The sequence below is a fragment of the Oncorhynchus kisutch genome, linkage group LG25, assembly GCF_002021735.2.
Source record: "Oncorhynchus kisutch isolate 150728-3 linkage group LG25, Okis_V2, whole genome shotgun sequence".
Taxonomy (NCBI): Eukaryota; Metazoa; Chordata; class Actinopteri; order Salmoniformes; family Salmonidae; genus Oncorhynchus; species Oncorhynchus kisutch.
Window position 1 is genome coordinate 15,411,717 of NC_034198.2, and position 11,875 is coordinate 15,423,591.

General features: G+C 40.4%; 2 long non-coding RNA genes across 2 annotated transcripts in view; one reads left to right on the forward strand and one right to left on the reverse strand.

Moving 5' to 3' along the window:
• Positions 1-5,816, reverse strand: part of LOC109870603 (uncharacterized) — a 52,223-nt gene extending 46,407 nt beyond the window's left edge. Inside the window, exon 1 of the long non-coding RNA XR_002252188.2 lies at positions 5,619-5,816. This is a non-coding gene — a long non-coding RNA (uncharacterized LOC109870603). The remainder of the gene's footprint in view (positions 1-5,618) is intronic.
• Positions 5,044-8,591, forward strand: LOC109870602 (uncharacterized). Its single transcript, XR_002252187.2, has 3 exons — positions 5,044-5,733; positions 7,013-7,097; positions 7,320-8,591. It is a non-coding gene; the product is annotated as an uncharacterized LOC109870602 (long non-coding RNA).
• Positions 8,592-11,875: the final 3,284 nt, after the last annotated feature.

An 11,875-nucleotide genomic window follows, 5' to 3' on the forward strand; every position in this document is an offset into this window, starting at 1 on the left:
TCCCTCCTGCAGCAAAACACCCCCACAACATGATGCTGCCACCCCCGTGCTTCAGGGTTAGGATGGTGTTCTTCAGCTGCAAGCCTCCCCATTTTTCCTCCAAACATAACGATGGTCATTATGACAAACTGTTCTATTTTTGTTTCATCAGACCAGGACATTCTCCAAAAAGGGCGATCTTTGTCTCCACGTGCAGTTGCAAACCGTAGTCTGGCTTTTTTATGGCAGTTTTGGAGCAGTGGCTTCTTCCTTGCTGAGCGGCCTTTCAGGCTATGTCGATATAGGACTCGTTTAACTGTGGATATAGATACTTTTGTACCTGTTTCCTCCAGCATCTTCACAAGGTCTTTGCTGTTGTTCTGTGATTGATCTGCACTTTTTGCACCAAAGTACGTTCATCTCTAGGAGACAGAAAGCGTCTCCTTCCTGAGCGGTATGACAGCTGCATTGTCCCATGGTGTTTATACTTGCGTACTATTGTTTGTACAGATGAATGTGGTACCTTCAGGTATTTGGAAATTGCTCCCAAGGATGAACCAGACTTCTGGAGGTCTACAATTTTTTTTCTGAGGTCTTGGCTGATTTCTTTTGATTTTCCCATGATGTCAATTGAAGAGGCACTGATTTTGAAGGTAGACCTTGAAATACATCCACAGGTACACCACCAATTGACTCAAATGATGTCAATTAGCCTATCAGAAGCTTCTAAACCCATGACATAATTTTCTGGAATTTTCCAAGCTGTTTAAAGGCACAGTCAACTTAGTGTATGTAAACTTCTGACCCACTGGAATTGTGATCCAGTGAAATATAAGTTGGAATTGTTGGAAAAATGACTTGTCATGCACAAAGTAGATGTCCTAACCGACTTGCCAAAACTATAGTTTGTTAACAGCACATTTGTGGAGTGGTTGAAAAACAAGTTTTAATGACTCCAACTTAAGTGTACTTCCGACTTAAACTGTAGGTGCACAGGTCAAGAGAATTTTTTGTAATCAAGGTGACAGTGGCACTTTCAATAACGTCTTGCACACTCTTGCCTGCATCCAGCTGATCTAGATTGTAATCTTTAGTGCAACAATTGCAAATGAGAGTTTCTATTAGAGAAATTCAGGTATGTTTATCCCCGTTTGGTTCTGTTTGCTTCCATTTAAGAAACGTTTTTCAACGGAATCGGTGGAATGAATACACCCCCAGTCACACGCAAACAACTATGAAATAACACATATGGAATCAGTTAAGAACTAATTCTCATTTACAAGGACAGCCTACTCACCCCTCCCCCACAGGAATGTGAACCCCAGTCTCCTACTTTCCCCGCAAACACATCTTGTTAATAAAATAATGATAAACAACACTCTTTCAAAATGCAATGTTGATTTAGTTACGGATCCATAACGAATTACTATGGGAATAAATATCACTGATTTACAGAAATATTGGAACAAAGTTGTCTAATGAAGGCAAACCATTTTAGAATCCTCCAATCCTGTAGCCTACTCCCAACTGTCACGTTGTACAGCGCCATATTTTCCATTCCATTCTAACGGAACCCTGAGGGTTTTTGTCTTGTCATGGAATAGAAACACCATAATATTATTCTAATTAATTAAGCAAGTACCAGTCAAATGTTTGGACACACCTACTCATTCCAGGATTTTTCTTATATATTTACTATTTTCTACATTGTAGAATAATAGTGAAGACATCACAACTATGAAATAACACATGTGGAATCAGTTAAGAACAAAGACAGCCTCCTCCTTCCTCCCTGTTGGGGATTGAACCCCGGTCTCCCGTCCGCACGATACAGGGATTTTTTTAGCTAAATAGCCCAGTACTGTACTGCCGACCGTCATGTTGTTCAGCGCCATATTTTCAGTTCCATTCTAATGGAAACCGTTAGGGTTTTTTTTTTCTGAATAGAAACACCATAATATTAAAACTAGTTAGGGATAGGCGGGACGCAAATGTCTCAACTGGCCAATTGCCAGGGGAAATGCAGAGCGCCTGATTCAAATAAAATACTATAAAATTCAAACTTTCATTAAATCACACATGTAAGATACTCAATTAAAGCTACACTTGTTGTGAATCCAGCCAACATGTCAGATTTTTAAAATGCTTTTTGGCAAAAGCATAAGAAGCTATTATCTGATAGCCTGCACCATCTGCACCAGCAGTAAACAAAGGAGTTAGCATATTTCAACCCTGCAGGCGCTACACAAAATGCTGAAATAAAATGTAAAACATGCATTACCTTTGAGCTTCTTTTGTTGGCACTCCAATATGTCCCATAAACATCACAATTGGTCCTTTTTGTTCGATTAATTCCGTCCATATATATCCAAAATATCCATTTATAAAGCGCGTTTGATCCAGAAAAAAACAGCTTACAAAAAACACAACGTCACTACAAAATATTTCATAAGTTGCCTATAAACTTTGCCAAAATATTTCAAACTACTTTTGTAATGCAACTTTAGGTATTTTTAAACGTTAATAATCGATCAAATTGTAGACTGGGCAATCTGTGTTCAATACAGGAATGAAAACAAACCAGCGCCCCTTTTCATGTCTTCACAAAACTCACAAAACTCACAAAAGTGTACCCAGTTCCTAGTTGGCCTACTTCTTCATTGCACAAAGGAATAACCTCAACCAAATTCCAAAGACTGGTGACATCCAGTGGAAGCAGTAGGAACTGAAAACAGGTTCCTAAGAAATATCCCTTGGCAATAACAAATCGGAACAGAGAGAGGCTAAAAGAAAAAAGATTCTGAACAGTTATTTTATACTCACAGACATGATTCAAACAGTTTTAGAAACTTCAGAGTGTTTTCTATCCAAATCTATGAATAATATGCATATCTTATATTCTTGGCATGAGTAGCAGGAAGTTGAAATTGGGCATGCTATTTATCCAAAAGTGAAAATTCTGCCCCCTAGCCTCAAGAGATTCAAATGAATTAAGCCAAATTTCTTAAAATCAATCCCATATACTATGTTATTACAAAAAAGTTTTTAGAAATTCTCTGGTAATGCCAATACGGAATACTATCAAATGCTTCTCAAAGATGCCCTCTGAGGGTCAAACTAGCAATAACAGTAACAGAAAAAAATGGTTGAGAATTAAATGACGTGCCACAGAATGCTGCGGCAGCATGCAACTTTTAATGGAGGAACCACTATAGTTCACTTTCATAGCAGCCACATAAAAACAGTATGATCACTTTCATCATTGTATATATAATTCCTTCTCACAACTATATACGCACTCTCCTCCTCTCACCTTTTCACTTCGCTTGTGGACATCAGTGCACAACACATCAGTCGGTGGCAATAAATTAATAAAACCAAAAGCTTACCTTGACTTGAAAGTGTTCCAGTGTTAGATAGCCATAGCCAGTTAGCTAACATCCCTCTCCGTTTGAGCCGGGTGTTTTCTTTTAAGCTAAACCAGCTAGCTACATTTGTTAGCTAAGTGAAAGTGAAAGTTAAAAAAAATACAACCTATATAGCTAGCGCTCTCTCATCTATCTTGCTTCTGCTTAATTTTTGAAGACATTCATTTGTTTAAAACTGTTCAACTATTGTCTTTCTCTACTTTTGAGTCAAATACACATGTTATGCACTGCAGCGCTAGCTAGCTGTAGCTTATGCTTTCAGTACTAGATTCATTCTCTGATCCTTTTATTTGGTGGACAACATGTCAGTTTATGCTGCAAGAGCTCTGTTAGGCTGGAGGACATCCTCCGGAAGTTGTCATAATTACTATGTAAGTCTATGGAAAGGAGTGAACCATGAGCCTTCTAGGTTTTGAATTGAAGTCAATGTACCAGGAGGAGGACGGAAACTAGCTCTGGATTGATTGGATTGAAATGCAGCCCCTGCAAATAAACAGATCTCTTGCCGAAACTGACCGATTTTGATAGGGATTTATTTTTTTATTGTATTACTTATATTGAGGTTAGGGTTAGGAGTTAGGTTAAGGTTTAGGAGAAGGGTTAGCTAACATGCTAAGAATTTGCAAAGTAGCTAAAAAGTAATTGGTATTTTCAAAGTTGCTAAATTGCGATTTCAACACTCAACCTTTGGGTTGCTAGACGTTCACATTATATGCTTACCCAGTTTTTCCTGATCTGGTAGTAGGCTAACCAACTCCGGACCCTAGTTGTAGCGTATGACATCAGCTGTAAAATAAACGTCTTTTTCTATGGGCTATTATGGGAGAAGATTATGCTTCTATTCAGTAATGGTACTGTTATTTTAGTATTTTATTAGGATCCCCATTAGCTGTTGCGAAAGCAGCAGCTACTCTTCCTGGGGGCCCACACAATATAAAACATGACACAATACAGAACATAAATGAACAAGAACGGCTCAAGGACAGAACTACATACATTTGGTCATATGGTTTAAAACAAACAACAACAAAAAAAACACCTGGACAAACATTTCCCAAGGGAGGATGAAAACATTAGAACTCTTTACACCGACCGAGACTGCAACTGCAGTTGGACAAAAAAAGAACAGGTCTGAACTCCGCTGTATGCAGGATTGCATCGTGTAGGCCTATGTATCTGTAATTAAAAAGGTTCTCATACAGTATGTCATCACTACTGTAATGACTGATTAATTCCAGTCAATCATTTTGGATGAAAAAGGCCTATCCACCGTGAGTGTGACTATAAACCACATTTGATCACTTTCACATTTTCTCAGAACACAAATAAATTGGCCTATTTTAGGCTATAGATACATATAGATACATGCTAGTTTCCCCTGGCCAGGCCTGGATGGGATCAGAGTGCATAGGCTACCTGCAGCTGTGGTTGTTGTCAATAGGCTGCAGTTGAGCAGACTGAAGCACAGATTATTGTGCACATTGACAAAGCAATTTATATATTTTTTGGGGTGGTGGGTATGGGCTCATAATAATGGCCAGTATGTTGGGAATGGAATGGCATCAAACACATGGAATCCATGTGTTTGATGTATTTGATACCATTCCACATATTCTGCTCCAGCCATTACCATGAGCCCATCCTCCCCAATTAAAGAACCACCAACCTCCTGTGCTATAGATAGCATTTGATTACTGCTACAGTGTTATTAGGAATGTTAATTAGATTGGTCCCGCGGTTCTTAATTTTTTGTATTTTTTTCCCCCTTTTTAATCATTGACATTTTATTTAATTGTTATGCGCTAGTAACATAAGCATTTCACTGCACACGCAATATAACACCTGCCTAATTGCGTACGCAACTAATACATTTTGATTTGATTTAAATCGTTGTGCAACATCATGGGTAAGCTCTGGCCTTCATTTTTCCGCTCGAAAAAGTGGATTTCTACTGGTGTGGCAGTTTAATATGCATATCTACTCTGTTCCTAGTGACCTCTAATCTCTAACCCTTTAATAGTCTTTACGATGATTAGAAATAGATGTCAGATGGAGTTTTTATACTGTAGATTAGACAACCTTAAACCTACCATCAGCTCTCTGGCTCAATGCAATGAATCTTCTCTCTCTCTCTCTCTCTCTCGCTCTCTCGCTCTCTCTGGCAATCAGTAAGTACATCCCATGTATGGGTGTGTTGCTGTGTGTTCCTACCAGAGATCGTTATAGCAGCTTCATGTGCTCCACCCGTCGTTCAACCCTCACCAGTACATCTGACCCTTGCAAGACTGGCAAGTGTCGCTTCTCCTCCCTGTACAACAGTGAATCAGTGAGTCTTCCTGCCTCTCTCTCTTTAAACTTTAGGAACGTCGAGTCCTCTTGGCTCTCCCACCCCTATGATGGGCCAGCTCCCGCTCATCCCAGTCAAAGCTGTTCTCTTTCCTGGCACCCCTATGGTGGAATGAGCTTCCCCCTAAATCAGGACAGCTGAGTCCCTGCCCATCTTCTGAAAACATTTCTTATTAACATTGACTTTGTTGGTAGTGGCTTTATCGAGGACACATTTTATGACTGTGATATGTTGTAGTCTTACCTAGCTTTAAGAGGAATGCGTTAACTGTCTGCTAACTACTGCACCGCCAGCTGTGCCATCAGAGTCCCTGGGTTCGCGCCCAGGCTCTGTCGTAACCTGCCGCGACCGGGAGGTCCGTGGGGCGACGCACAATTGGCCTAGCGTCGTCCGGGTTAGGGAGGGCTTGGTCGGTAGGGATGTCCTTGTCTCATCGCGCACCAGCGACTCCTGTGGCGGGCCGGGCGCAGTGAGCGCTAACCAAGGTTGCCAGGTGCACGGTGTACCCTCCGACACATTGGTGCGGCTGGCTTCCGGGTTGGATGCGCGCTGTGTTAAGAAGCAGTACGGCTGGTTGGGTTGTGTATCGGAGGACGCATGACTTTCAACCTTCGTCTCTCCCGAGCCCCTACGGGAGTTGTAGCAATGAGACAAGATAGTAGCTACTACAACAATTGGATACCACGAAATTGGGGTGAAAAAGGGGTAATTAAAATAAAAAAAAGGTCAGGTGTCTAGTGATGTCACCCAGCTCCACCCTACCTTCTCTCAGAGGTCAAAAGTTCATTGCTCCCTGAAGGTGAAAAGTCACGACTCAGCGGTGTTTGAGAAATCTCTCAGTCCCCCTCTGACCCTGCTTTCTTCTGCCTGCAACACATCACTGTGAGTGGCAGAATGTGCGTGTGTATCTAGGTATTGAACATAAATTTACTGTGTGTATCACAATAGCCCACTTAGCTAAAGCTCCCCACTACTTTCTCTCGCCATATAGGAGATGGGACATGTCAGTTTCTTTATTACAGATGTCTATATTTAATCCACACACACACACACGATACTCCATTAGTTGTTCTGTAATCTGGTGCTTGTAATCCCCATGTGATACTTAACATTTACATACATCTATCACATGACCCACATTGCACTGTTAGGGTCTTTGTTCTTCTCTGTGTGTGCGTGTGTGCGTGTGTGCGTGCGTGCGTGCATGTGTGTGTGTGTGCGCGCGCGCGTGTGTGCTGACCATGTCTTTCCTTTCCAGACTCTTTCCTTTCCAGGCTCTGACAGAGCCAGAGGACATCTCCATATCTGAAGTCATTGGTTTTACCAATATCCTTCCTGCTACTGTAAGTATACTGGCCAATCAAATCATTTTTCTCAATGCCCTGTGCAAATCCTGCAATGATAGTTCTGTCCAGTGGCCTATCCCATTAGTGAGTGCAGACGTATATACATGTACTGTATAGTTTAAACACTTTAGCAATCAACCAGTCAATCAATCAATCAATGAATCAGTTTGACAGTATTATGCCGTGAGAATGACACCACACTGTCTCTCTCTGTCGCAGCTGGAAGATGTCAGAAAGGAAAAGTCTAAAGGCATAAGTGGGCGTGTCCCTTCCACATGCCTAAACTACATCATCGTCACCTCTATGGAAATCCCCTAAATGGGTGGGGTCTGTTGTGAGAGAACCGCTGGATGTTGTGTGACAATGTATGACACAGCTCTGTGTGTCGTGTCTTTCCTCCTCTACAGGGCTCTACACTGCCAGCATGGTATCTAGTGTCTGTGTGTCATTTCTCTCCTCCTCTAAAGGGCTCTACACTGCCAGCATGGTATCTAGTGTCTGTGTGTCGTTTCTCTCCTCCTCTACAGGGCTCTACACTGCCAGAATGGTATCTAGTGTCTGTGTGTCGTTTCTCTCCTCCTCTACAGGGCTCTACACTACCAGCATGGTATCTAGTGTCTGTGTGTCGTTTCTCTCCTCCTCTAAAGGGCTCTACACTGCCAGCATGGTATCTAGTGTCTGTGTGTCGTTTCTCTCCTCCTCTACAGGGCTCTACACTACCAGCATGGTATCTAATGTCTGTGTGTCGTTTCTCTCCTCCTCTAAAGGGCTCTACACTGCCAGCATGGTATCTAGTGTCTGTGTGTGTAACTGTATTGCTTCCATCCCGCTCCTCGCCCCAACTTGGGCTTAAACCAGGGACCCTCTGAACACATCATCAACAGTCACCCAAGAAGCATGGTTACCTATCGCTCCACAAAAGCTGCTGCTCCTTGCAGAGCAAGGGAAACAACTATTTCAAGGTCTCAGAGCGAGTGACGTCACCGATTTAAACACTAGTAGCACGCACTGCTAACCAGCTAGCCATTTGACACCGGTTACGTGTGTGTGTTTTGTGTTTGTGGATTTAGAGACGTTTTCCATTGAGCTGTAGAAAACACATCATCTGAAAACGGTTTCAGTCGGTGACTTTCCTTTTTATGTTTTTAAACATGGAGGATTGTCAATGTTTTCCTCTCCACATTCTCTCCCTCCTCCTTTTCCCTCCCTCCTCCCCCACTTTCTCTCTCCTCCCTCCTGAATTTATTTACACAAAGTGTCTGTAGGCTATTTCTCTCCTTCTCCCTGAAGAATACACCGTTTTTCTACCCCTCATGGAATTAAAAGCATTGTGTTGGTATTATTATGGGATCGAGAGAGTTTTTTACAATATTCGTTCTTATTTTTTACCTTTACCTCTACATTTCAAGGGAGAATGGCAGAATGGGTCATTGTCTATTGCTTATCACCATTTAGACCTGTCACCTAATTGTGTGTGTGTGTGTGTGTGTGTGTGTGTGTGTGGGGGGGGGGGGGGGGGGGGGGTTAGGGGAGAAGTTTCTACTGTATATGGTCCTAACCCAGTGCCCCAGACAGCACCATATTAATAAGATAATAAAGATACAATAAGTGTATGAGAGTGTATGTGATAAGGTGTGTGTGTGTGTGTACTCAATTGTTTTAATCGTCATTTCGGCACCATACACGGCCCTGCCCCAATTTATGTTTGTATGTGTGTGTGAGCACACATAGCCCTTATGCAACACATAACAATCCACAACATTTGAGCAACACTGTTCTTTCTGGAAACGTCCATTTTTCTAAATGGCACCCTATTCCCTAGTGTACTACTTTTAACAACCGCCCAATGTAGGGAACAGGGTGTTATTTGGGCCAGTGTATTTCTCTGCTGCGTGTTGACTCTGGTTGTAATGATCTCTCTGGTGTGCAAATACAGATTTAGTTGTGGTTCTGAATATTGATGAGCTGATTGATTTGTTATGTCTTGTAATTGATGAGCTGATTGATTTGTTATGTCTTGTAATTGATGAGCTGATTGATTTGTTATGTCTTGTAATTGATGAGCTGATTGATTTGTTATGTCTTGTAATTGATGAGCTGATTGATTTGTTATGTCTTGTAATTGATGAGCTGATTGATTTGTTATGTCTTGTAATTGATGAGCTGATTGATTTGTTATGTCTTGTAATTGATGAGCTGATTGATTTGTTATGTCTTGTAATTGATGAGCTGATTGATTTGTTATGTCTTGTAATTGATGAGCTGATTGATTTGTTATGTCTTGTAATTGATGAGCTGATTGATTTGTTATGTCTTGTAATTGATGAGCTGATTGATTTGTTATGTCTTGTAATTGATGAGCTGATTGATTTGTTATGTCTTGTAATTGATGAGCTGATTGATTTGTTATGTCTTGTAATTGATGAGCTGATTGATTTGTTATGTCTTGTAATTGATGAGCTGATTGATTTGTTATGTCTTGTAATTGATGAGCTGATTGATTTGTTATGTCTTGTAATTGATGAGCTGATTGATTTGTTATGTCTTGTAATTGATGAGCTGATTGATTTGTTATGTCTTGTAATTGATGAGCTGATTGATTTGTTATGTCTTGTAATTGATGAGCTGATTGATTTGTTATGTCTTGTAATTGATGAGCTGATTGATTTGTTATGTCTTGTAATTGATGAGCTGATTGATTTGTTATGTCTTGTAATTGATGAGCTGATTGATTTGTTATGTCTTGTAATTGATGAGCTGATTGATTTGTTATGTCTTGTAATTGATGAGCTGATTGATTTGTTATGTCTTGTAATTGATGAGCTGATTGATTTGTTATGTCTTGTAATTGATGAGCTGATTGATTTGTTATGTCTTGTAATTGATGATCTGATTGATTTGTTATGTCTTGTAATTGATGAGCTGATTGATTTGTTATGTCTTGTAATTGATGAGCTGATTGATTTGTTATGTCTTGTAATTGATGAGCTGATTGATTTGTTATGTCTTGTAATTGAGGAAAATAACAACTTTTCAGCTGTTATATCATGGAAATATTACTCAAAACCTATGTTCTAAATTAGGTGAGGTTTTTTTGTAGATTTGTGATGGATGTGTAAAACGTTTTATTTGCGTTGTTTTTAAATGTATTTCTCTAAACAAATGTATTACTGGCAGCTGTGTGTTGGTATCTGGTTGGTTATGGCCTATGTACCATCAGCAGTGTATGTGAGTGTTGTGAGAAGTTGGATAGAAAATAAAAGTTTGCTGATGTGGGATCAGGACTTTGAAAACACATCTTGTCATCGGCACAGTGAACTGTACACGTCAGCACTGTCTCTATGAGGATTAGCATGTGTCTCTCCTCTCCTTATTAACCTGAGTGCAAGTTATTACACATTATAATCTATCTCTGTGTGTGTGTGTGTGTGTGTGTGTGTGTGTGTGTGTGTGTGTGTGTGTGTGTGTGTGTGTGTGTGTGTGTGTGTGTGTGTGTGTGTGTGTGTGTGTGTGTGTGTGTGTGTGTGTGTGATGTATTCTGCCACAGCATGACATGGGCAGAGAGATATGCACTTTCCATTGTGTACGTGTACACAATATCACAGCCAATCACGGCATTAGTGGGTAAGTAATACTGTCCAACGCTATCATTCCAAAGTGTTCAGGGCAAGCAAATTGGCTTGTCCCACTAGTGGTGAGCAGAGTTGTCGTGACATATTTAGAGATATCTATCTATTATTTTGAATGCTAGAAAGTAAAGTAGGTCATATATTGTATACAGATGTATTTTTTTTATTGCAAATATGTGTCGCTAACATGTATGTAATTGCTGCTACCGCCTTACAATAATTCATTACAATGGTAAAGAAGGACCTGGGGCATTCGCACCAGTGGAAACTGTAATTGGGGGAGGGTCTATATTAAAGAATACTTTTAGCTAATCACACCCTTTTAGCATGTCATCAATTTGAGGATCCTATTGTTCATTTGGTCTGTCTAAATAATATGTGTCCCTGGAGTTAATCTGTTTAAATTAAGGTAACGGTCATTGTGAGCAAAATGATTAATCATGGCACTTTATGAGCAATAATTCTTAAAGGGTTAACGACCTTAGAGTTGAGCATCTGTGGCCTCAATTTATGAAAATCCTCAATAACCCACAATGTGTCATCGGTGTTACGATCATTAGTGTTACTTACTAATCCTACTGGTGGCACAACGCTATCATAATGGTAAAACACATTTAAAATCATTAAACTGCCATTGTAGTGGATTAAGAATGGGAAGATATACCCGCATTTCAAGACCTACCCTTTTTTCACCTTTCTAAGTACACAAAAAAAAGCATGTACACTAATCCAACATGTAAAATTTTGAAATGTAATAGTTGAATGTCCTAACATACGGAGCTGTCAAAAGGTGGTAAAAAAAAGTTTATCCTTTATCATCTTGTTGATCATGGTGACTGTCTCCTGGTAGAGGTGCTTCTCGGACATCAGACTTCTGTAATGTGTTGCTTCCCCTGGGAGAGATAACACAGAGAGAAAGGGAGAACGAGTGAGAAATAGAAAGAGAGAGTCAAGGAGTGAAAAAGTGATGCAAAGGGATATTGTGACACATTGAGAAGGTGAGATCACAGCAAAACAGACATTAAAAACAGAGAGAGAGAGAGAGAGAGGAATTGATTGATGCGAGGGACAGATAGAGGTAGAGCTAGGGGAGAATGTGTGAGGCTAAGAGGAGTCTATATCTGTATGTGTGAGTAATGCAGGGTG